Source organism: Maniola hyperantus, chromosome 3, assembly GCF_902806685.2.
Source record: "Maniola hyperantus chromosome 3, iAphHyp1.2, whole genome shotgun sequence".
Classification (NCBI taxonomy): Eukaryota; Metazoa; Arthropoda; class Insecta; order Lepidoptera; family Nymphalidae; genus Maniola; species Maniola hyperantus.
Genome location: NC_048538.1, coordinates 7,188,422 through 7,213,964, shown reverse-complemented (window position 1 = coordinate 7,213,964; position 25,543 = coordinate 7,188,422). Strand labels below are relative to the sequence as shown.

The 25,543-nt window shown below is 37.0% G+C and overlaps 1 protein-coding gene across 1 annotated transcript in view; it reads left to right on the top strand.

Annotated features, from left to right (window-relative positions):
* The first annotated feature begins 3,671 nt into the window (after positions 1-3,671).
* The window catches only part of LOC117996716 (adenylate cyclase type 1-like), a 119,399-nt gene continuing 97,527 nt past the window's right edge, over positions 3,672-25,543 (top strand). Inside the window, exon 1 of the mRNA XM_069509581.1 lies at positions 3,672-3,951. The gene's annotated coding sequence lies outside the window, so the exon portion shown is untranslated. The remainder of the gene's footprint in view (positions 3,952-25,543) is intronic.

The window sequence follows — 25,543 nt, the reverse complement described above, 5'->3', positions numbered from 1 at the left end:
CCGCTTCCTCATAGCCTACTAAGAAAACAAGGGCGAATTCATTATGATTTATGAAAGTGCCTAGAAACTTTGCTGAAAACGTTCACGCTGAAAATATTCTCGACAGGTCGAAATAGCAATCTGGGAAGGAACGCCCCGCACACTCGCGCAGCCCCCGCCCTAAGGGTCCGTTCACACAGACCGCCTCGGACGGAATCGGACGGTGCTCTTCTTTTCACTCAGACCTCCGGCGCGCGTACGGTTGGAACTGGCCGGAGCGACCAAGCTTTGTTTCACATAGACCGGCTGGAAGAGCACTGTACTGAAATAGTACGCAAACGGAGCTGTTCGGCTGCGCGAGAGCGGAAGAGCGCGTCATCAGAAATCATACGTAGCCGGTCGGCTCCTTTTATTTTTTCACACTAACCGCGTAATGTTTGCTCTCCGGCATTCTCAATAACAAAAGAGTTGATATGTAAAAATAAACCTTATTTCAACTATCCAACACTCTATTTTAGTCGCTATCAAAATCTGCTCTCCGGTTCGAGCCGGTCTGTGTGAACGGACACTAGCCGGTGCGGACGAACGCGGGTGGCGTGCGGGTGTGCGGGGCGTCCCTCTGCCTCATACACCTATTGCCATCTCGACCTGTCGTTAGTACTATTATAGGTATATTCTGTGTTGTCGTGACTCGTGGACTATAGGCAGCGTGATTAGCGCTGTAGTATACCTACCTATACTCGTTTAAATTATTTAGCTGTAATGCGGATGCATCGCTCAATCGTTTTAACAAAACAAACAAACAACCCAGTCCTGTAATTTATATATTTAGGTATTATATTATTAGTTAGAATAAATATAATATTATTCTTTGCATAATAAAGAGGGCATCGCCCGTGCAGCAATGACGTCGGTTCCTGGCTATTTGCGTCCGTTAACTGGGAACTGTCAAACAACAGATTAGCGAACGGTAAATGGCATGGGTTTGTGTTTGATTTTATATTATTTATTGGCACGAAACACTCGACTATTCGCATTAATTTAGTGCACTCGTTGACCTTCTTTCTTTAATAGTGAAAATGATTAAACGTGCAATAATTGTACATAAGTATAACGTGCTATGTAAACGAAACTCAATTTCATCAGTCATTGGGCACACACTTCGACTACGTCACTTCCACGCAGCACCCGCCCACCACCGTCTCGGTAACTCCACAACTGTAGTGGGAACTGGGAAGTCGAATGTATGAAATATGAAAATACTTGAAAGCGTTTTACATGATTGGACGGCACGGCCGGCGGCGTCCCGCACTGGCACCAGCACGGCAGCGATAGCACTGCAGATTTCCCTGGTGGCCGATACATTCGTCTTTTGCTTGCTTATGCTTGGGCCGTCGTCGTCGCAACCGTGTCGTTGCCGGCCACTGTGAAAACATCCATTTTCTTATGGGAAACAGTTGTCTATATTTTAAAATCGGAATATTATAACTGTTTTAGTAAGTAGGTACCACATTCTGATTTTAAACCGGCGATGGCGGGGGCCGGAGGCGGCCACGCAAGCACGTGGCATATACACTATCCTATAGTGCATACTTACACAATCCTATAGTTCCTTAATCTAAGACATCGTCGCTAAACTAAAATGATAGGTCTGTTTAATAATAATAATTAATTATTACCCACCCCAGCCACCCTCACAACGGGCTCTACGGGCAGCGGCACGTGCGTCCCGCAGTCAAAACCGCGGCGCGTGCGCGAACGGACTCCCTTGAAAAAGGACCCCGTATGGGTTCGAAACTAGTCGGGCTAACGTCGACTACACACGTGAGTACAGCCGGGACAGATATTATTTAGAATAATTAATTAATGTATTGCTAGTGCTTTCTTATTGCTTGCTGCGTAGAAGGGTAACTATAATAATTATAATCTAAATCAGCCTGTGCTGTCCCACGTCTGGGCAAAGGCCTCCCTCCGATCCTTCCACAATTTCCTATTTCGTGCCTCTTCAGGCCACGTAACTGTGAAGTTATCTAATTCATCACGCCAACGTCGCCTCGGCCAACCACGCTGGCGTTGATGATTCTGGGGCGTCCAAAAATAAGCAGATTATAATAATTATAAGGTAAGTATAATTAGTTTAGATATTGTGTGTACACTACACTGTACAACAGAATTAGCTAGACACTGTTTAAACCACCTGTATTTTCCATAGACCTAAGTATGGCAGGCCAGGCACACTTCACATTTTAGGTACCTATCTACAAGTACCTACCCGGCGGGAGTCGGGACTCGGGACCACAGAGTACGTCCGGCCGGGCCAACCCGTATCCCATGTACCTCACCTATATAAGTCCCGAAAATTGCTAATTTGCGTGGCCGCCATTTTAGTGACGTCAGCACTAGCTAGACTGAAGTTCAGAATGACGTCATTTCGATGTTGATGAGACATGGTTCCAGCGCAATAGCAATTTGCGGGACATACCTATTACGAAATTCCCCAATTTTGCGGGGATCGTTTATCTTATCATAACTTTTTATCAAGCTTTTCATTAAATGTTCAATTTTATCTTATCAATAACAAGCTAATTACAACATAAATATATTTAGTTTCTCACTTCAAATTATTCGTGGGCACAGAATACATAATAGTGGGTAGCTTTAGCTTCAGTCATTGTAGGCTCGTTCATTCATTTCTAATATCCGGGTTTACCATTGAGAAAAAGTCCTGTGCTGTGGAAAGTGGCAACTGGCACTCGCTTATGCACTTAAAATGTAAATTTGTTCAAGATCAAATATATTATATAAAAATCACTTGTATGATACCAAAATAAATAAAAATAGACGTTTAGTTTATTATTTATAACATCGCAAAGACTGAACTAGTATATCCAGGATTGTAAACGGCTTATCCATATTCCCACACATATTCCGTTGTCGCAAAAACAACAGAACGGCTCGTTCTGGGTTCTGTTTCGCTCATCTTTGCCCGCTGCAGTGTTTCATCTTTAATAAGGAATTTCGCCCTATTCTAAGGAGAAATGACTAATCCATACTATACATACTTCCATACTAATATTATAAATTCGAAAGTGTGTCTGTCTATCTGCTAGTTGTTCACGGTCTATCCAATCGAAGGATTTTGATGAAATTTGGTACTTACAGGGATAGCTTGCATCCCGGGGAAGGACATAGGCTACTTTTTATTGTGGAAAATCAAAAAGTTTCCACGGGATTTCGTAAAACCTAAATCCACACAGGCGAAGTCGTGGGTATCATCTAGTATTATTATATACAGCTTAGGAACATAATAAAGATTTTATTATGTGATATGTCTCTTTATACCGTTGACTTTTTATGTTGCCAGGGATTTAGGGTAATTTGGGTAAAAAAAAACAACTTACGGCGGTAAATCATTTTAAATCATCTAAATCCATTTTATTTTTAATTTTGTATTTTTTAGATTAATCAAAGGGGATAGGTTCGAAAAGGTTAGAAAAGAGCAGAAAATGAAACAAAATGATGACCAGAAACATTCATGACAATATGATTTATGATCATGAAATGATATTAAAAACAAGAAAATGATGTAATGTATGAATTCCTATGCAAACTAGGGTAAAAACAAAATCGTAAGTGGAAACACTGTCCCGCACTCCCGCCCCGCCGCGCCGGCCCTGCCGCCGGCGCCAGTCATCGAGCGGCGGCCATCTGCGACGTTTCTATGAAGCTTTGAGTGATATTTGAATTCATGTGACATGCGCGTTCATATTACACCAGATTTTGAATAAAAACAAACATACAAATTGGATTTCAGTGATTAAACTTAATGGTAGTGAGGTGTCTCTCTTTTCTCAGTATCCACAAGCTTTATAAACTGATCTCTAAAAGCTTGTGGTGTGTTTATGTTGGGATCGCGGCGCCCGATCGGTCGCGGTGTTGGAGGGACGTCGCCCTCGAGGAGTTCATAAAGAGGTAAGACTAGGTATGCTTATTTTATATTTTAACAGACCAAAATTGTCCTAATCGTCTTGTTTGGTTGCACAAAGTAATGTATGATGAGCATGGATGATATAGTTTCTACTTTCTTCCCTTAGGTAAGATTATACAAAGTGTTATTGAATCCGGTTACCTACAAAAGCGCGGCTGCTTATTGTTCGTCCTTGTAAACTTCTCATGAATAACAATTTTAATGGCAAAAAGTTTATAAATAAAACAGGTTTATTTTTTCAAATTGACAGGGGTTTTGTAGTTCTGTGGTTCTGGCTCAAATTTTTATTACACGTAGGTAAGTAATAAAGTTTATTCAAGTACCTACATAGTGAATAAAATAATCCTTAAAACTTCCCAAGTCATAGTTTGCTAACGCGTGCAGCTTTAACCTGCGGTTTCTGCAGCAGCTTATCTTAAATCTAGGATAGATCGGTACCGTTACGTGAGACGGAGAGAAACGCCAATTTTATTGTAGTTTTATAGATTTCATCGCAGCAAATAAGAACGTACCGCAGTCTACCTACTTAAATTGAAGCTAGGTAGGTGCCTACTACCTACCTACTTAACTCGATTAAGTTACTAACCTAACTACCTAGATATTTAAGAATTAGACAGTACAATTTTACTGTGCAGTTGAAACTAGCATACCTAGTACCTACCTTACATTAGTTAAGTAAGTCATTTAACTATATTACATTTTTAGGGTTCCGCACCTCTAAAGGTAAAAGCATCATAGGATTTTACTACGTTGTTCGCCTGTCTGTCTGTCAAGACCCTTATTCTCAAGAACGCGTGAAGATATCATGTTAGAGGTTTCTAAGCCAAGCCAACGCAATCAAAAAATTCGGGCATTTGCCGAATAACATTTTGACGCTTGACACATCACCTAGGGTACTTCCTTATGAAATTTGGCAAGAAACAAGAAGGTTTTACAACTCACAGAACAAGTGTCTAAAGAAAAAATATCTTAAACAGTCAATTTGTACTTACCTAGGTATATCACGTAAAAATAATTTACAAACTTACATAATACATTAGAGGTTATTTAAGCACTAAAGCAACAAAATAATTAAGCAAATATGTATACACATATCCTTTCAAGGTACCTACGGAACGATCGGTGCGCGAGTTAGACTCGCACTTGGCCGATCGTCGAACGAAACGGCTTTCTTCGAGAAATATCTGTAATCTAGGCCCACCGCTTAGCGTCTTCCATTTACCTGAATGGCAACATTTTCTAGCGTCTTGTTCATAGCTAAATCTACTTGGAAATTATCAACCACTGTTATCAAGTATTAACACAAAATTACGAGTAGGTAGGTAGGTATAACCAAATGCCGTCGGCCGGTCAACAAAATAAATTCTGATTGTGAAGTCGTTGTTGTTCTGTTCCTATCCTTTGCGGTTGTATGGGGGTTAGTATCAAAATGTAGTAGAGTTGTAGCTAATGTGTCAAACGAAATTTTAACCTTGCTACGTTTTATATAAACCATTGCACTGTGACTACTTAGTTACTTGCATCATATGTAATATTGAGTACAAGAACAAAACAATCCGAAACAAAATTTGGCGTGTAAAATACGAACTAACTATTAAAATAAACTACCATGTTTCGAAAAATGTGTAAACAAAAGAAAACTTTTCCTTGACGAATTCTACGATTTCTGTCAAAATAACTAAAGCGTTTTCGGTTGTATGGGGGTTAGTATCAAAATGTAGTAGAGTTGTAGCTAATGTGTCAAACGAAATTTTAACCTTGCTACGTTTTATATAAACCATTGCACTGTGACTACTTAGTTACTTGCATCATAATATTGAGTACAAGAACAAAACAATCCGAAACAAAATTTGGCGTGTAAAATACGAACTAACTATTAAAATAAACTACCATGTTTCGAAAAATGTGTAAACAAAAGAAAACTTTTCCTTGACGAATTCTACGATTTCTGTCAAAATAACTAAAGCGTTTTCCGACACTCTTCCCTTGTTAAAATGAACAATAATTTGAGCGAGAATACTTAAGCCTCCTATTCGCTGAGAAACAATGTTTCGGATACACAGTTTCTGAAACATCACGTAGATGTTCCATGGGACAATGATTCGGAAACTGCCGTCCACACGGTCAGTTATTTAGGTCATGTCGCCCGAGGAAGTAGTGTTGTTGTGTGATGCCTATTAGAGGTGTCAAATACAGGTTCATGTGTGTAATTGCCTATATGTTTTCTCAAACAGTTCTATTAATTTTAAAACAGTTTCGTCGTCCCACACTACAGCCACGTTTAAAAAACAAATAAATCAGGCGTCCACACTAGCATGCATCTGTTGCGCAACTGATTTGTTTTACATACCGATAAACACGTAGTTACAAACAGAAAGATATGTTTCTGAAACAAAAAGATTTGTTTCAAAATAACTTTACCTGTACATTCTAAAACAGATTTTTATTTATTTTTGTGGCTAATGGTTTTTGATTTATCGTGCTAAATGTCGAAAAAAATACCTAAGTGCGGAACCCTCGGTGCGCGAGTCTGAGTCGCACTTGGCTAGTTTTTTACGCATTTATACCACAAAAACAACCATCCTACACTATCAATGTTATCAGGCGTCACGCGATATCGATACTGTAACTAATTCCTGTATCGAGGAACTATTGACGGTATTGAGAGTAGTCGGGATTGTAACAAATACAAATTGATATTCTTAAAGTATTAAATAGTATTATTAAAGTCGAAGTCGAATAATTTAAGTATTCAAAATACGTAAAAAAATGCACACTTTTTGATTGTCGATTGTTGGATTTGTAAGATAATAATGTAATGGAGGCTAATTTAAAACTAAAGTTACGAGGGTTCCAAACGCGCTCAGGTCTGAGAAGAGCATACAACAAACTCAGCCGGGTATTCTTTTTATTATCACCACTTCACAAAACCATTTACTCTAATTAAGTATAACTATCAAAGCTGTTAAGCAAACGCATTCCCTAGCTTTCTTATCATTTAAATAATTATTCCATTGTATTAGGATTTTTCAATAAGTTTATGTTTTATGAAAACTTTTTTTTAAAATAGAGATAGCGAGCAAACGCAAAAAAGCTGGTGGGTCACCTGATGTTACGTAATTACCGCCGCCCATGAACATTTGCAGCACCAGAGGAACCGCCGATGCGTTGCCGGCTTTTTGTACTTTGAACAACTTTGAACTTGTTGAAAGACATCTCCAATATGTTTTCTGGGGGATTAGTATTAGAATACCTAGTACTTAAGTACTGCTTACTAGTAGTGTGATAACCCTCCAATAAGAGCGGTTCATTTTGGAAAGTCCGGTCCTCAGGATATTTTGTCCTCATAGTTAGTTAATATTGCTACATTCATATTATTATGTTATCAGTAGTGTAGGTATGTCATGGTATAATTGCAGTAAGAAGCGTAACGCACGGATGGTGAAGTCATTGCCCGTTGCTCGAGATGATGTCAGACCGCAGATTGCAATCGTGGAACCATCGTGGACTCGTCGATTCTTCTATGATAGACATGGGTAGATAGTAGTGTTTTGAAAAAGTATGAATCAATGAACGAATATACTTTTATTATACACCACAAATTTAGTACAAAATAACAAATACTTAAGGTAATTAAGTAAGTAATTGTAGAGAAAAAAATGATTTTTATGATCAATTTTAAGACACCTAACTATCGATAGATGCTTTAGTTTGAGCGAGCCTTGACTTTCCTGTGCAACTACACTGCTTATTTAAGCGTTCGCCTTCCATTTCAGTTTATTAATTCTAATTTTGGTCGTTACGGTTATTTATAGACGTTTCTTTAATTTTTCAAAGTCCAAATATTTATTTCAATTGGGAAACATAACCATTGTACACTTTTTGATTGTTAATTGTTGAATTTGTCAGATAATATTGACGAAAGGGTAATAGGTACTTAATTAACGAGAGTTTCAAACGCGCCGGTCTAAAAAGAAGCCCATAACGAACTCAGCCGGTTTTTTTTTTTATTTAGTTAATTTTACCTACTAAAAGTAACGCTGGGTAATTAGAACAAAACTAATTTTCACAAGTAATTAGACCATTAAGTAAGTCAGAAAGGCAGTAAAATTCAAATTAGTAGGTCAATAAAACTCCACGAGGTTTGTTTTCTCGAGGCCACAAGTCCGTTTGATTAAATTACTGTTTTACAGACTACAATTTACAAAGATTAGTAGAAACTTAAAATATGTACGTTTTATATTGAAAGTTTGTTTCGCGGTTACAGCGCGGAGGCTGTGCGGGTGAGTGGTTGGTGATGTGTGTTTCAGCACCCATTTAATCACTGGCTGCATCACCGGTTTTTCGCCTGTCCAGTTTGGTGACGGGCGAGGGAGATGTTGAGGATGGGGAACGTAGAGAGAAAACTGTCCTCCCCGCGAGCCCTAGCCCTCGGGAGGACCTGTGGATGATGGACACGGGGCGGTCCGTCGCTCACAGTGTGGTCCTCGGGTTGGTTGGCGTGCTGTGGTTCTGGCATGTCTCTAACGCTGGGGCACGTAGTGGCCCAGTGGTGGGTCTGCTGCGGCGGACATCCGCTGGCGGAGTTACGAGGCGTTGTCGGTCCCTTGTGCTCCGTCGTTAGTGGTGGGATGGAATTTCGTGAGGTTTTTAGTCGGTTGAAGTCCGACATAACCACTGTGCTCCGCCGTGGCCGGTGGTATCCATGATGGCTTTTCCTCAAGAGAGAAAAAAAGGGTGTGCGGGCGTTCACTCCCCGATTGCTAAGTCGACCTGTCGCGTACTATAGGTAAGTACATAAGTATATAATAACAATAATAAATATAAAATAACTAGTTAGGTAATCGCTTAAAAATCGGTTAACTCGGCAGCTATGTTTATTTAATACTTTTACGTGGGTCTTCTAAAATTCTAACAGATTTCGATAGTTACCTATAGGTACATACCTGATTGTTAGATGCAGAGGTACACTGGGAAGTTAATCCAAATATTGAGTTTAGTAGTTGTTAAAGCGGTTTATGGCATAGCACACATACATATTCTTCATGTTAAATAAACATGCCATGCTGCTTTTGTATGAACGGTTTAATTAATAGACCATTGTTTTCCTCAAAATGTCCTAAACCTGGTAACTAAATTATGTATACTGCTTACCTAGTTGATTAAAATAAATATTATGGTGAAAATGATTCAGCTACGCCTATTAACAACATGATTTAAAGTAAGTAAGTGTATATATATACCTATTACCTACACTCCAATTACTCATTTCAGATCTTCCTAAAACATGATTTATCCAAAGTAGGTACCTAAGTATTGTACTGTAGGTAGTTATTATAAAAAAACGGCACCGTACCACCGTACAAGAAATAACACTTCATTTTTTTTAATTTTCATGGCGGTAATTTTGCCAATTTTATTATTATTTGTTGTTATAGCGGCAATAGAAATACACATTCCGTGAAAGTTTCAAATCTCCACCTATTGCGGTTCACGAGACAAAACACACACGGTTCACCCTGGTCCCTGTCCGCCCATCTCGGACGGACAGCGAGTCTTTGTAATAGGGTCCCGTTGTTGGCACCCTTTGGGTATAGATAGAACCTTAGCAATTCTTCAGTAACTAGTTTACCTACGCGTACTATACACCATTAGAGCAGTGCGTAGTTAGTTACTACCATTTACTTATTTGAAGAACTTTATCTCTAAAGTCTAAACTGTAAACACACTAAACCATCTCAAATGCTTACAATATCGAGTTTCCATCGTAACTTGCTTACCTTGAGGCCAATGAAATTAGTTAATAGTTATTTTCGGCGAATTTATAAGGTTTCCCTGAAAATGCTTTGAGGTCACACATGGATTAAGTGTTTTAGGAGGGCTTTATACATATTATTATATGTAGGTTGGACCTGACTCACTTGTGAGTGTTTTGTCTGTGACACTGACACCATATCATATCACACTATCACACTTCACACTATCATATCACACTAATATTATAAAGTCGAAAGTTTGTAGGTAGATCCTACTGCGTATGTTTGACCGTGTGAAATTTGGAATGGATATAGATTATACCCTGGATTAACACATAGGCTACTTTTGATCTGTGAAAATCAGAGTTCCCACGGGATTTCCAAGAACTTAATTTTACGCAGACAAAGTCGCGGGAATCAGCTAGTTGGTAAATCAATATATATGTGTATAACACATCCGACAATACACTTAACTACTAAAAAAAACTTCATGTGACTTACCCGGACAAATATATTTTCTATCCTTCTTAATTATAGGCACCTATTTACCTATCTATATTGAATACAATTTTCCCTAAACGTTCCATCTAATAAATAATAGTCTTATTCACGAGTAACTATTACTTATTTACTTATCTATCTTATTATTGTTTATTACAAAGAGCAAAGATTTTGTTGTTTGTATTCGATAAACTCTAAAACTACTAACACACAGTAAGGAATATCTACTTACTCATATATGCAACTAACCTGATTAGAAAGAAAGATACTTTATCAAAAAGTAACCATAGGCTATGAATTACATAATAAATAGGTACCTACCGCGGACGAAGTCGCGGGCAAAATGCATTGCAATGCCCCTTTTGTTTGAATGACTTGCGTGCCAAATATTGCCTTATGTAGATGCTACTATGACAGAAATCTTCACGCAAGTGCCAAGAACAACTGTACAAAGTTCCAACTTAATCGGATGAACGATACGTGAACTCACAGCTTACGAACTGAAAATTCTTTTTTTTTTAAATTTCCTTTCTCAACCCGACGAGTGGTAGGTACTATTATGTACAAAACTTATTATTTATTAATTAAAGGCTAGCAACGAGCTATTTAGTGGCAAAGTACTAGGAGCATTTCTAGCCTTTTCCTTTAATTACTTCCCATCTTTGTCCCAGATCCTGGACGTGTAAGTCTAACATTAAGTTCTAAAGTGTAGTGGAAATGCCTTTGCGCTTTTGTTTTCTTTCCTTTAATTAGCTCGTAACTTCCGATTTACTTTGATCCCGACTTCAGACGTATTGATCAATAGATCCTTTCGTTTCAATAGTAGGTAGTTGTTAGTTACCAACTCAACTTCTAAAGTAATTCTCTCATGCGAGGTAGTCATTTTGAAAGGCCCGAGACCCTGGGTGAGGAGTGAGGATATTCGATAAGATAGCTGAAAGTTAGCATGGGGGCTTTCTGCGTTACCCGATTTTAGGAAAAATATTTTGCCAGCTGGTTCATTGTGGGTCCACAATTTTTGTGTTTCATTTTTCAAACTGCCAGATATTTCAGCCGCTAAAGTTGTTAAATGTATGTAATGGTTAACTTGTATTGCATGAAGCAGGTGCTCTGAAGGTTATTTTGATTCACTCAAATATACAAAAGTACTTAATATAATGAACCTTATTACCTAACAAGGCAGTCTTATGCATTTTAAGCTTTTATTATCAAACAGTTAAAAAAGTGATTGATTTAAAAAATATTTTAACTATCTATTTTGCACACTCGGTGACAAAAAGTGTTTTGAATTTAGAACAGGAACGCTGCGAATTGGCATTTCTAATATTTTCATGATTTTATGACTTGCTTCATGAGTTCACGAAACGTTTAGAAAATGTTATTTCGTAAGTGTTCATGAGCAGTATTTTTATCATGCTGATTATTTTAAGTTAAAAAAAATCTTTTGAAGTTTTGATTAATTTGTGTTGTTTTAATTATTATAAACTAGCTGCCCCGGCGAACTTCGTTCCGCCTAACAGTCGATTCAAATTTTTAAATGTTTCTCTCCGTAAGAACCATCCTCGTACTTCAAGGAATATTATAAAAAAAAAAATTAGCGTAATCGGTTCAGCTGTTCTCGAGATTTGCGATGAGCAACACATTTAGCGATTCATTTTTATATATAGAGATTACTTAATTCGTGTTGTTTAATCAGCTAAAATAACAGCACAATCATAAAATGAAACTTTAAATTATGTGATTAAGTTAAATTAATAAACATTAAGTAAGTAAGTACATTTACGTTGTTCGGGATTCAAACTCGGCATTCGCAACAAAAATGAATTTTACTCTCTTGTTGCATAGACAACAGTGATAGATATAATTCGCAAACCCAGCCCCAGTCCATCATACACAGGAAAATGAAGAACCACCTTATAAACTTTCAATTTTCATGTAAATTTGTATTACGAGCTCTCAGACCATTTTTAGCGAATGTTCCTTAATATTGCCAAGCACTTTTGTTAGTGTCTTTTGATGACTTTCGGATGCCGCACTAATCGTTCACGTTAACGAAATGTTCTGGCTCGTTTGTGTTTTTGTAATACTTTGATAAAGTTAATGTAGGGCCACTATACCGATACATTTCCCTTTTATTACCTATGTGCGTTAATTTAATTTATTAAAGACCCAATTTTAGAGACAATTAAAAATTCATATTTAAAGCAATATGGTAATTAACCTACATGTTCGGCCATCGCGGACCTTATTCTCAGTAGACACTTACTTAATAATGTTTAATAAAGAAACAAAAAGAGATTTTGTCATTGCTCAATCAAGTAATCAAGCAGATTTTAGTACCTATACCCACTTGATACATTACAACGTATTTCACTTGTTTTGGTAACAATCGCGACCTTGCTCTATTTATTCGTCAATTTAGATAAATTAAGTATCAATAACTTCTGAAGTTTTATGTACTTTGTGTCTTAACTTAATTAATAAAAACTACTTACTTAAGTATTAATTAGTTTTCAATATTTCGTACTGAAAATAATTTGCAGAACTGTTTTAATAATTACTTTAATTGTTTTGATTTAATAATTAAATTACTTAAGTAAGTACCTGTAGTACGCGACAGGTCGAGATGGCAAATAGTGCGGGGGAGCGCGGATAACGTGCGGGGCGTCCCCCCGCCTTATACCCCGATTGCCATATCAACTTGTCGCGGACTATACTTACTAGTATATTTTTTTATCAAACTACGGTTCTCATTTGAATATATTAACCAATAAAACTCAATGAAATTTTGTAGATACGGTCTAGAAACTAGACCTAGAAGAAGAAGAATAATAATATCTGTCTGTGGTTTCTAGATTGCCGTAAAAATGTGTAGTTTTTAAGTTCAAATGTCCATACAAACAACAAACAAACTTTCTCCATACAAACTTAGTTTGTGCTGGGGAGTGCGCTAGGGAAAATAAAAACGACGAATAAAAGAATTACGCTAAAATAAGTCAGGACGTCCGCCTCCTAGTCGGAGGTCGGGGGTCCGATCCCGGACACGCACCTCTAACTTTTTGGAGTTATGTGCGTTTTAAGCATGATGGTTTTAAGTGATTAAATACCACTTGCTTTACGGTGAAGGAAAATATCGTGAGTGCATGCCTGAGAGATCTCCATAATGTTCTCAAAGGTGTGTGAAGACTGCCAATCCGCACTTGGCCAGCGTGGTAGACTATGGCCAAAAACCCTTCCCACTCTGAGAGCAGACTCGTGCTCTGTAGTGAGCTGGCGATGGGTTGATCATAATGAGGTAGAAATAATAAAGAGTACAAGTTTGACAGGTCGAATTATGGAGTGCAACGCCAGTGTGATTTGTGGAGAGTATTGCAGGTTTACAAAGACGAAAAATGAAATCGTAAACACTTTGGTTAGCTACGACGCTACGAGTATGTCTGTAAAGTGTAATGTCATAATTTATTTGTGATTTTATCCGGTAAGCTTTGAAGTAAAATTTATTTTGTTTGACCAGTTTTAAACTTACCTAGAACTTCTTCGTCTTATATTAGGAAATTAAATGGGAATACAGTATACACCACCCATGTGCGTATTTAACTTGTATTCGATAATAATATGATTTATTAAATCACTGAGTACTGAGAGAGAGAGAGATTTTTTTCTGTGAGAGTTCTGCTCACAGAAAAAAAATGTTTTTATATAACTTGCTAATAGACAAAATACATTGTTCTTGGTTGGCAATCTGCCACTGTACTAAAGACAAGGTCACTGCACCCGTTGAACCCCCTTTTGTAAAATACTTTTGAAACTTATCTCAATGGATGCTTGCGACATAAAAGGTAACAAGCTGTTCGAATTTCACAATCTTTCCTTTAACGGTGATGAGTCAGTCAAACAAGACGTTTACTAATCTAAATATATTTAAAAGGAAAAGGTGACTGACTGACTGACTGATCTATCAACGCACAGCTCAAACTACTGGACGGATCGGGGTGAAATTTGGCATGCAGATAGATATTATGACGTAGGCATCCGCTAATAAAGGATTATTGAAAATTCAACCTCAAAGGGGGTGAAATAGACATTTGAAATATGTGTAGTTTACGCGGACGTACTCGCGAGCATACGCTAGTATTATTATAAAGAGGTAAAGTTTGTAAGTTTGTTTGTAGGCCGTAATCTCTAAGTAACTACTGAACCGATTTTGTAAATTTTTTTCACCAGCAGAAAGCTACATTATTCCTGCGTGATATTGGCTATAATAAATTATTTCAAAAAAAAAATAGAGATCCATATGAAAATTGTAATAAGCTACCCGTGTAAAGCTGACTGACTGACTGATCTATCAACGTACAGATCAAACTGCTGCACGGATCGGACTGAAATTTGACATGCTATTAATAATAATTAATATAACGTAGATATCGGCTAAAAAAGGATTTTAGAAAACTAAACCCTAAGAGGATAAAAAAGGGGTTTAAAATTAGTGTAGTCCACGTGGACGAAGTCACGGACATAAGCTAGTGTATAAATAGTATTGTTTTGGATTGTCGACTCTATAGGTACTAATAGGTAGTTATGCAATTCAATTTATCAGTTCTTTTGAATATCGAATGTAGAGACAAACATTTAACACAGAATTAATAATATTTGAATAGAGAGATATTTAATAACTTCGTATTTGATGCAGGTGTTTCTAATTCCGCCGAGAAGAGGGTGGGATGTTATTACTTATTCGCGAGGTATTTATAAACTTAGCATTGGACTTGTATTTACGCGTATACTGACTGCATCTGGGAATTAATTAATTAACGTATTCGAAATGCCTGGGCTAGACGTGCAAATATTTAGTATTTTTACTGGCAAACGTATTCATCTTGTCTTGATGCAAGCTGTCTTCTTCAGTTAATTTGGTATTTCTATTTCGCGTACTTTAGTTTGCACATTTATATGACCTACAAAATTATTATAAAAATTTCCTTCAATCTATTCTAATTAAGTACCACATAACTTTAATACTTAAGCATAGCGTTAAAATATTTTGTTAGTTAATCCACATTTATGACTTTTTAAATAATCTTCACGTGAAATGACTTGCAAAGTTCCGCGCAATGAAGTTCATATTGCCCGTCTTAGCTCTATATGTAGTTACTCAGATTTACTTCTCTAGGAAAAGTTTTCCGTCCAGTTTTTTCAGAAACTCTTTAAACATCAAGTTTTGTTTTTTTTTGTTTGGGAGGTTGGTCTCTTTTTATTCCTGTTTTATTCATTTCCACCAGACTTTGCTCTCGTGACTTTTTTTTCTACTTGTAGTAGGTAGTTGTAATGGAGACCTCTGCATTATTTTAATTTTAATATTATGATATATATATGCGAAAGTGTGTCTGTCTGTTTGCTAGCTTTACACGACCCATCCGTTATCGTTAAATCAATTTTGATGAAATTTGGTACAAAGAACTTGCATCTTGAGAAAGGACATACTGTTAGTCCCAAGAATAAAAGAGTTCTTGCGTGATTAAAAAAAAATTAAATCCGTTCAGAAGAAGTCTATCATCTAAGTATTGCATCCTGGAAACTTACATATTTTTATTCCGGAAAATCATAAAGTTCTGGCGAAATTTTTAACCATCCAACGGGATTATTAAAAAACATAAATCCACGCGGACGTAGCCGCGGGAATTAGCAAGTAGGTGTTGTATAATTAAAAACGTATGTAGAATTAAATAATTAAGTAAGTTTCAAAATATAAAACGCTATCGTTAAATAAATCATGCCCTAATAAAGGTATGGTTAAGGATTAACAACTTTTACATCTACAAAGTAGTTTACACATTATTTTAATAAAAAATCTTACATTCGTAAAGAAAACCAACCTACAAAGGACACAATAAAAAAGAATTCTCGGAAACATAAAATCCGTCTGTCACGTTTTAATTAGCCACTTTCACGGGAATCGCTGGAGGTCCTAGGGAACCAGCCGCAGCCTCCTTTGATTAAAATTCATAAGCGGTTCAATGTGCCTCAGGGTCCTTGCTGGTAGGTGCCGATTTATGCTACGAGTTTTATATCTGTGTTGTCTGGCATTACAAAATATGATTCAAGTCCTCAAATCAGATTTTACAGTCAGAACTTGGTATGAGCATTTGAATTTTTAAAAATAAACCGTAATAGCTAAACATTGATTAATAAATGAAATTGATGTATATATTTTATTATGTTAAGGCGAACACCTTAGCACCGTACCTACTTAAATGTTTATACCGTTTTATAGCAATAATTTTATCTTTCAAATACCCATATAACTGCACAATCCGATTTGTTTCATTACTGACACAGTCACCTATTTTAGAATAGAATATTCAGTAAAATATCGTATATTTGCGGTACATAAACGTAATAGCTATCAACGCAACGTAACTCAAATCATTATGTTGTGAAAGGCAATAGCGTGAACGATACGGTTAACATGTTTGATCGTTGTCGGGAATAGCCGCCCTTGGCCGCGACAATACTCCGTCGCCGTTTTGACTGCACTCCAAATAAAACGTAGACCGTTAGCGTGACAGCCGACAGGCTCGCCAGCTTGTATAGGAAATTTCCTCATGTCGATCAAACTGAGTCAATAAATATCCAACTAGTAGGTATCGGTTTCGATAGATGTTTAATAATACAATAGGGTTTTAAAGAAGAAGAAGCTCAAGCTTATCTATGGCGCGGCATGACTCTGGAATACATACGCCAATATGCCACTGACTGTACCACAATAAAATAATGCCGCCTTTCGCTACTATGAATTATGATTGTTTAGTCGCTCTCGAGCTACATTCGTACTTCTCCAGGCAATTTTTTTACTTCATGAAAGGCCCAAAAGCAGACGCTCAACTGCTAAAAAGAAGCGTTCGTTTAGTATCCAATGTGTTTAATGTTTCTAGTCCTCTCTACGGATGTTAGCATTTTTCGATTTTTATTCTATTTTCGGAAATTGCTGTTTCGCCTGATACTAAAATATGAAATCTGCGGCTGCTTGTCATACAAACTTGGACGCTGAATTTTATCAAAGTAGTCAAATCCATGCGGACGTAGATTAACATTAATTTTTCTGAGGTTATACGCGTCCGCGTGGACTGAACAAATTTCAAACCCCTATTTTAACCCCTTAGGGATTGAATTTTCAAAAATCCTTTCTTAGCGGATGCCTACGTCATAATAGCTATCTGCATGCCAAATTTCACCCCGATCGGTCCAGTAGTTTGAGCTGTGCGTTGATAGATCAGTCAGTTAGTCAGTCAATAAACTTTTCCATGGAATAGTAACTTACAGACCGCGTGGTTCCCTAGTTCCGCGCGCTGTGCGCTGTTATCTCCAACCCTTACTGGTCCGCACAACTCATAATATGAGGTCACTTGCTCACCACACTGATATATATTATAACGATATTATCAATAATCTGATAAGCACATAAGGTCATTTGTAATACTATCGCGGCTACACCCCTGTGTTAATAATATGTCTCTCAGATATTCAGGAACATTAGTCATACCTATTGAATGCCTTGCCTCTAGGTATCTACTTAAGTAGATAGGGGTATTTATAGAATAGATCATGATAAAGTGGAAAAGTAGATCACAAAATCATTTACGATGAACTAATTTTTTGATCACAAGATTTTCGTTTTATTATCTTTATTGTTCTATTGTTATTCTTACAGTAAAGATGTTAAATTTCAAAAATGATAAGGATAACGCTGAAATTTCTGCCGTAGATCTAACTATCAACTGAACAGATTCTGATATAAATGTAAATCATTTATATCAGAATCTGCTTCAAACTTCGAAAGCTTTTACACACAACAATTTAGTCACAATATTTTAATGACAAAATCGACAAAATGTAGTTTTCAAGGATTAACACTTTAATATTGTGCTGAGCATGGTGATGAAATGAAAGCTTCGTTTGAATAGAATTCTTGTAATTAGACGGCAGTTTGTGTGTTAAATAAAATAGGTCAGTAGCGCAGGAATGGGTTAAAAGTGCATTTCACTTTTTATATCTGCGAACAATTGAAAATGACCTTTTTAATTCTCATGCATGCATTTTTATGCATGCTGCATAGATTAATTATTGGTCTCGCTCCGCTGCTGGCTGTAAGTCGATTAAAACTGCTTTTGATGCTCTTGTGCATAAAGTGTTTATAGGTAAAGAAGAATGTATCTGATGCTTGGATGAAATGATCTGATGACACATTGATGACACAGAAAAATAAAATTGAAGTATGTAATTTCTATAGTGCCAGTAACATTTTGCACTTTAGATGAGGTAATATGAGGAGATCTCCCGACCTATACGACCTCATTACGAAATTGCTCAAATTTCACTATAGACATAATGTACTTCCAATATTGTTGTTTCATTTCCTCCCAATCAAAGTGAATAGCAGAGGGTATAACTCGGTCATAAAATCCATTCTATCCTCCACTTAAATATCTGCCCTCACCTTCGGCTTGGGTAAAAAATCTGAAATAATTATAGTCAATAGAAGTTTATTCTATATTTTACAGAAATAATAAAATTAACGCTTTGACTATCATAGTTTTTTTGACATTAACAATAAACCCCTACAAACAAAGTTAGTTTTGCTGTTTGTTAACAAAAGTGATTCTTACCGTTTTAGTTCTTCTGTAGTACGGAACCCTCGGTGCGCATGTCCGGCTCGCACTTGGCGGGTTTTTATATTTTATTTCCTCTTGAGGTACGGGAACCCTAAAAAATACAATTACTTACCATATCCTACTCGTAATAACAGACTTCAGCATTGCAATATTTACATAATCCTGATGTTCTCGAAAATGTTAAGTATAAAGTAACCGTAAAAAATGATGTCGGGGGTAAATCAGTGTCAAATAGCTAGAGCTAGTAGGCGGAGAGATTTCGCATGATAAATCGCTTCAAAGTACGTCTTGTAGCATTTACGCGATGTTGTTGTAAATAGTATGTTATTTATTCATATTTTCGAGGTGACAGTCTATTTTTGCTGCCGCGCTGCGTTGGCCCTGGGATGATGAGATCCACCACGGCTAAAACATTATTTTTAGGGTTCCGTACCTAAAAAGAAAAAAGGAACCCTTCTTTGAAGAATCACTTCGTTGTCGGTCTGTCGTGTCTGTCAAGGAAACCATGTACTTCCCGTTGACTTAGAATCATGGAACTTAGCAAGCAATTAGGTAAGTCTTATAGCACAAGTAAACGAAAAAATCCGAAAACCGTGACTTTCTGGTTACATCACCAAAAAAATAAAATGTACTTAATGAAAAAGTTATTTCTTGGTTTACTAAATCACATATACATAACATCATTAACTTGCAGTGTTCTACATAAAAGTGTAAGTGTAAAGGGTATATCTTGTACGATGGTACAGAACCCTTCGTGTGCGAGTACAACTCGCATTTGACCAATTTTTAGGGTTCCGTACCTAAAAAGAAAAAAGGAACCCTTCTTTGAAGAATCACTTCGTTGTCGGTCTGTCGTGTCTGTCAAGGAAACCATGTACTTCCCGTTGACTTAGAATCATGGAACTTGGCAAGCAATTAGGTAAGTCTTATAGCACAAGTAAACGAAAAAATCCGAAAACCGTGACTTTCTGGTTACATCACCAAAAAAAATAAAATGTACTTAATGAAAAAGTTATTTCTTGGTTTACTAAATCACATATACATAACATCATTAACTTGCAGTGTTCTACATAAAAGTGTAAGTGTAAAGGGTATATCTTGTACGATGGTACAGAACCCTTCGTGTGCGAGTACAACTCGCATTTGACCAATTTTTAGGGTTCCGTACCTCAAAAGGAAAAACGGAACCCTTATAGGATCACTTTGTTGTCTGTCTGTCTGTCTGTCTGTCAGTCAAGAAACCTACAGGGTACTTCCCGTTGACCTAGAATCATGAAATTTGGCATGTAGGTGGGTCTTATAGCTGGCATTAGGGGAAAAATCTGAAAACCGTGAATTTGTGGTTACATCCCAAGAAAAAAATTAAAATGTGTTCATGAACAAATATTGTTTTTTTAGACTTTCAAACTACCACCCTTTGTAGTACGGAACCCTCAGTGTGCGAGTCTGACCCGCACTTGGCCGGTTTTTTTTCTTATTATGAGGAATAGTGACATGTATCATGTGGACATGAACGATCCGTGGGGCTTAGAACTTTACTAAATAATGTTAGTTTCAAATTCAGCTAGTTGGTAGTTACCTACCGTACCTACCTACCCACGGCCTCTCAGAGAAGTAATGTCTTTTGCAAAAACTGTAATTACTACTACACTAGTACACTACTTACTTCGTATTATAATAATAATTTAGCAAACAGTGAGTCAGGAGAAAATCTATATTCTATCCTAAAACATTCATCATCATTATCATGAGCAATAAGGCCGCCTTTGCATACGATTGTTTTTAGTTTTTTAGTTTCTTTGTTTTTGTCTTGTTTATTTCATTTTTTGTGTGGAATAAAGTTTTCTATCTGTCTATCTATCATGATAAACCCATCACTGGTCTACTACTGAGCACGGGTTTTCTCTCAGGATGTGAAGGGCTTAGGCAATAGTCCGTCACGTTGGCCTAGTGCGAATTGGCAGACATTTATCTTGTCAAAATCTCCTAACGACCGAAATCATTAAATAATAATAATCAATCTACTTATTATCTACCTGTAATAAGCGACAGCAACGATGTTATTTGTCAAAAAAACCAAACAATTTTTAATAAAATATAACCACATTGCTATGTAACTTACCCAGGCCACAGATACAGATATATATTTATATTATTATGATTAATTTTGGCTGTAAGTTAACACCGCTATAGGGCTATCGAATTTTCCGTGATTTGTTATTTGAAAACTCCATCTTCAATTTCTTATAAATCTGGTGTTACCTGTCATGTGTGTAAATGAATGAGCATTGTATTCAATTACGTCTTCTGATCTTTCCATTCTTATGTTATGAGCTTTACCGTTTTATTTCAAACAATCTGATGCCCGCGACTTCGTCCGCGTAGATTTAAGTTTTTAAAAAACCGGCCAAGTGCGAGTCAGACTCGCCCACTGAGGGTTCCGTACTACAGTCGTAATTTATCGTCATTTTGTACGATAAATCAAAAACTATTATGTAAAAAATAAATAAAAATCTGTTTTAGAATGTACAGGTAAAGTCCTTTTATATGATACCCCACTTGATATAGCAATCTTACTTTGAATGTCGAAAATAGCAACATTTGTTCGAAACACATTTTAATTTTTTTTCTTGTGATGTGACCACAAATTCACGGTTTTCAGATTTTTCCCCTAATGTCTGATATAAGCCCCACCTACCTGCCAAATTTCATGATTCTAGGTCAACGGGAAGTCCCTGTAGGTTTCTTGACAGACCGACAGACAACAAAGTGATCCTATAAGGGATCCGTTTTTCCTTTTGAGGTACGGAACCCTAAAAACTCTTTCATTTTCCGGGATGAAAAGATAAGCCTATGTCACTCTCCCAGGTCTTTAACTACACTCATGCTAATAATCACGTCGATCCGCTACTCGGTTGCGATGTGATTGAAGGGCAAACTAAATGCGAAAGTGTGTTTGTTTGTTGGTTTATTGGTTTGTCCTTCAATCACGTTGCAACGAAGCAACGCATCAACGTGATATTTGCATGGGTATAGTTAAAGACCTGAAAAGTGACAGGCTACTTTTTATCCCGACAAGTCAAAGAGTTCCCACGAGATTTTTAAAAACCAAAATCTACGTAGATAATTAATGAATATGACCAATTACTTGGCCAATAATAAAAAATATATAGGTAATTGAATTGTGCAATGCAATGCAGTAGTAATGGTACCTATAGTTAAAAGCACTGTGTTCTATGAAAGTGAAATATGAATGGTAAAGTTAGATTGATTGATCGTTACCACGATCACGTCAAGCGGTTACCCCGGTGACAAATCGGGGTTTCAGAGATTGTATGTGAATAAGCGATTGCGAATTGAGTCTATGTTGTTCTGGTACCACGGCTATTTGGTTGATCATAGACTACGATAGATAAATTGGCCACAGTATTTTTATTTCACGAGGGTGTAATGTGATTTGAAGTTGAGTTTGAGGAAGCAGAGTAAAGCGGTACTTAAATGGATGGGTGACCGATTTTGCATCCAAACATGTTGGATAGAAGCAGGCGTCAGGTACTTTGCGGAAGTCCGTGATATACCAAGCAACCACAATGCACAATTGCAAGTATTTTACTTTCCAATACGGTATTTGACAACTGGTCAAATCAGTAACTTTAGTTTTTATCAAACGCAAAATGCACGCTTAGTATGCGAGATTCTATAAAATACTGGCATGTGACGTCACATCATAATGACGTACTTTTTAGTTTAATCGATAATTTGAAATGGTTATTACACTGGAAGTTAAAATTATGACAGTGCATAATCAATATTTTTGAAAATTTACTGTACGTACATAAAAACATAAATAAATTTAAAAAAAAAAGTGACTGTCATAATATAAATACTAGAAATAAAAATAAACTTGTAATTCCCGCCTCTAGGCTCAGTAAAGTTAGCAATTCATTTGCTCGTAATTCCATACGTTTCTATAATAAGCTTCCAGAAGACATATTGCAGATGTCTCTCAACAAGTTCAAAGTTTTCATAAAACGTAAACTAATTGAAAAATCCTATTACAATGTAAAGGATTATTTAAATGATAAGCAAGCTTGGGAATGAGTTGCTTAACGACTTTGTGATAGTTCTAATAAGTTTCAATAAATTTGTAAAGTGGTGATAATAAAAAGAATACCCGGCTGAGTTTGTTGTGGGCTCTTCTCAGACCTGGGCGCGTTTGGAACCCTCGTAGCTTTAGTTTTAAGTTTGCGTTATAATTATCACAAACTTACAAAGGACGTGGATTTTACGTGTTTTGGAAGACCCTCTATTTAATAATCACTGAGCAATTATTTATTTTTGACATAGGAAAATACCGTTTTGTGCATTGTGGTCTATGGAGTCCTCATGAGGATGCTTCAGTGTCTGAGTGAAATGTACGTTGAATGTTTTCTAGAAGTTTTGTGTGAAGGTGTGTAATGCTTGCGTTTCCTGCTTCTTTAGTAGTGGGAGAGCGGGCTATGCATATCGCATGCTGTACGTTGTACCTACCACACAGATTTGTTTGTTTTGGCGCTTGTGGTTTCTCGTATATCCAAATACGTATTAGGTATAATATACTTTCGGCCCACGTTATTATCAGTAACGCCTGATAACAAATCGTTAACCTAACGACTCAAAATTCCTAATCTTAGTGGGTAGGTATGTGTGGGGGCTGGAAGCCCACTTCATTATTAGACAGAAATTATGTCTTATTAACAATCTCAATTTCTCGCTAAATGTATCATAAAGCTTGTACAGCCGCCGCCGCCGCGTCGGTTGTTAGAATCAATCCATTAATTTATATGACATTTGAATTGATTACATCACTATTCACTGAGCGAGGTGAATGCAATAGTCCAATACGTCTTGCTAGTGCTTCATTAATTCGATCACAGTAATAGGATTATTATTCATCCTTATCGATCAACCAATCAATGTTTCTTTTTCATGAAATTTAAGTAAGTAGGTACCTATGTTGTTAAAATATGTAAAACATTTCTGTTATGGTTTGCCGATTCCGTCCTACTCATACATCATACATATTGGTAACTAGCTGAAGCCCGCAACTTAGTTCGCGTGGATTCAGGGTGTTAATAAATAAGTAAATCCCGTGAGAACTCTTTCATATTCCGACATAAAAAGTACTTAGCCTATGTTACTCTCCATGCAAAAAATGACTCCGCCGATCCGTTGCTCTGTCGCAGCGTGATTGAAGGACAAACAAACAAACCAACAAACAAACACTTTCTCATTAATAAGTTATTCCTATTTGTAGTGATAGTTATTCATTGCATCATCCATCAGCCTGCATGCGTCCACTGCTCTGCTCCTCAGCTGTACATACGTATTTTCGAGACATGCATTCTACCTCCTTCTCGAGGTCATTAGACAGCGGGAGAGGACGGGAGGTCATCCTCCATCTCTACTTCAGAATAGTTATTAGTGCTTGATTAATATGATTATTAATATTCACAATAATTAACAAAGTTTGTTGTGATTATTGTACGAGTTCCTGTTTAAAACAGGTTTCATACAAGAGTACCTAACTAACTATTAATAGTCGGTGTTTCATTTCCTAATGATTCCACAACAAAAACATATCCAATTCAATAAAGAGGGTTTCGCATTACGAGTATTTTTTTCTGTGTTAGCGAGTTTTATTATGGTTTGAAATTTGGATGTAAATAATAAACCATAGCCAAGAAAAGTTCGTACGTCAGCGTAATATTTATTTAAACACAAAACTTTAGTGACAGCAGTGTCTTCGTCAGTTACTTCTTTTCTTAACTTATGAAAATTTTATAACAACAACCGGAGCATCCGGATTGACGATGTCTTGAAATGAAAATATCATAAATTTAGAATGATTTAGGGGAGAAAGTTCTCTTTCATCAAAGTTCTTGTTTAAAACTTGTCAGTACACTTCATGTATCATCCGGTTAGATCAACGAATTGTGGAATGGAAACCCCTAATGTTTCATGAACTACGAGTAACTACCTCTTCAATAACCCATTTCGTTATACAAACGAGCATGATAGTCGATGTTCCTAGTTCTGCAACGTAAACCAAGTGCATGAAATGAAAGCCATGGGCATAGAAGCGGACCGTTTGTGTGGTTGTTTTGAAAGCTTGAATTTTTTTATTGAAGTGCTGTGGAAGCGCCGAGCCCACCGTCTGGTGAGCGGCGCCTCGCTCCATAGTCGGATTCATTCCGCGATGCCTACTGGGTTTATTGACCCGGCGACCATGACCCCCTCCCCCTCTTAGGTTTACCTGTGATTTGAAAGTTATGCTGGGTTTTGCTTTATTAGCAGACAGCTTTTTATCCAAACTACGACTGGCAGGCAATTTTGAGATAACGCGGACGCATCGACAGCCCGATACAATCGTTTAGCTGTGTACGGGACTTTGAACTGACCATCTAATCTATGGGTTGGTTGTGGGTTGAATATTGGTGTTGCTACGCTAAAAAGGCTTCTAAGCTAGTTACCAGTTACCACAGCTAATCAGACGAGTAGACCTTGGTCGTTTTAGGTTTCTTCAATCAATTTCCTAGCACTACCTATCATGCCTTACCTATGTCGTTAGTATTCATATTTTTGGCTTTACCTTAACGTCTCGACTTTTA